This window comes from Euprymna scolopes, chromosome 20 (genome assembly GCF_053919585.1).
Source record: "Euprymna scolopes isolate OS-2025 chromosome 20, ASM5391958v1, whole genome shotgun sequence".
NCBI lineage: Eukaryota > Metazoa > Mollusca > Cephalopoda > Sepiida > Sepiolidae > Euprymna > Euprymna scolopes.
In genome coordinates, this window is record NC_136501.1 from 105,122,740 (window position 1) to 105,125,239 (window position 2,500).

The window sequence follows — 2,500 nt, forward strand, 5'->3', positions numbered from 1 at the left end:
AACACTTAACGAATTTTTAAAGCTCACATATTTTATTGTCATCTCAATTGGTGAAGTTTTCATTCACATGTATTAATTACCTGCTCTAATTAGAAATACAACGGCGTGCACCGGGAGGAAGCTTGAACTGTTTTTATACTGCAACGTAATCAAGAATACACTGCAATTTATATTCTACTTTTTTTAATTACATTTTCACCCCAAACAAAGCTCATTGCCACTTTGATGAGGGTGGCTACTATCAGGGACCTAAGTTGCAGGGGTATCATGTAGGGAGTTTAGCAGCAAGCTGTTTGTTCACATCACACTTGAACTTCTGCATGTCAGTACAGTGTGGGAATACGGAACCTGGAAGAGAATTCCAACGTCTAGCAGTTCTGGAGAAGAAGCTATTATAGTAGAAGGCTTTCTTAAATATAGGGAACACTTCTGTAAAGGGTGGGACGTCGCTGCTTGTCGGATTTGTCAGGGTTATTTTCGTCGAGGTGGTACAATGTCTAGTAGCTCCTCAGAGAATCGTCCATTGAAACACTTGTAAAACAGGCAGATGGATGACATTCCGTCGATGGGACAGGAGCTAAAGCCTTGATGACAGTTCGGAACCTGTTAGGCTGGCGACTATTTTGGGCCCTGTCCAAAAACGAGAGACTAATAGCAGATGCACCAACCCAAATGTGACAGCAGTACTACATACATGGGCGAATGGTGGTTTTGTAGAGGTAAAATATACTTTCAGGCGTAAGGAATTTCTAGCACGGTATAGAGAGCCCACATTCTTTGCCGCAGCCTTGGCAATGCTCTTGATGTATATTCCAAATCGTGTTTCCTGTGAAAGTTAAGCCAAGGAGTTTGAACAAAGTGCTTTCAGGTCACGTATATCTAGCCATAGCTATTGGTAATTAGTAAGGTTTCATTTAATTATTAAAGGAAACGAACTTCGTCGTGGCAGCATTGGACGTTACCATCGATTTTTACTGTTGAGTTTATTAAATTATTTTATATGTTTTTCTCTTCCTTCTACTGTACTACCTTCGATTCATATTATTCAAGTTTTCAATATCGCAGGGTTTGTATATATGGCAAATACAATGGAAAACACGTTTTATTTATGTTAATTATTAGAACTTGTACAGGAAAATAGGAATCCAGCTGACCGGTTTCGTTCCCACTCTACTAGAGCAGGATTGAAAGATGCTTATCTATTATACATTAAGAGAAAGTACGAGGGAAAAGGTAGTTTAAAAACAAGTAGCTTTTTAGTGTATAAAAGAAGAGAAAAAACTGTGGGACAATATTTACGAACAATAAAGCCACCTGTGATCAATGTCCAATATTAGAATATCCGAGAAACAAATCACGTTCAAACATAAGAGCCACACATTTTCTCTTTAAAAGATGGCCTCTTAAAACGAACGTGAATGGTTTCCAAAATCTTCGGGTGCATGTCTGAAAAGTACGACTCTGAATCTATATTTATGTACATTAAAAATATATATATTAGAATGTATCTTGTTTTTCTTTTTTATTTGTTGATAGTTTCTCTCTTCTTGATATTATATATAGCGTGTGTGTGTGTTTTTTTCTGCATCACTCTTACATGTGAATCGTTTAATTGTTATGTACTTTTTGTCATAATAAATAATGTTACCAATAAGTTTTCATATGTTTTGTTTCCGTTTCGATAATAATTGATAGTACGCCAGTCATCTAATTTATATAAATAATTTTATCAAGAATTCTTTATAAGTTTGGGTTGTGATTATGGCTGAAGGAACTCAAGGTGTATATATATATATATATATATATATATATATATATATATATATATATATATTATTTCGGTTTTGATTCAATCTAATGCATCCAAGTCATGTGAATATATATAAGTGAACGTGTCTGTGTGTCTGTGCACATTTCCCTACGCAATAACTCTGCCAATTTGTAGTCTACAGACTCGAAATTTGATATATAGAGTACTGAGATTTGGGAAAATCAACGTGATCGTTTTTTTGCCAGAAATTTGGGGATTAAGGGGTCAACGTTCAACGATTTGATCTTTGAGATCTCTACCAAACTCCTCCGACAATTTTTGGTCTACGCAGTTGAAATTTTAGATATAGGTTGCTTGGACATGGATCTAACTTGATAACTTGATTTGAGCCCAAAACAATAAATTTTAAGGGTCATAATAGAGGTCAAATTTAAAAACAAATATGACCACTGCGGTCCATACCAGTTACTCAGACAATGTCTGGTCTAAACATTTGAAACATTACATAAAGTGTATTCAAAGAAAGGGCAAGCTTTTTAATCGGTTTGGATCGAGAATTTGAGCTACCAATATATAAACATATGTATGTATGTGTGCCTGGCGGCCTAACACTTTGATAGAAGCGACGGATATTCACAAGATTAGTATCGTTTTAGAAGCCCGACCTTTTCCACGACAACTACCGAACAATTGGCTAAAAACATGAATTTCTTCACCCTAAACTTTGCA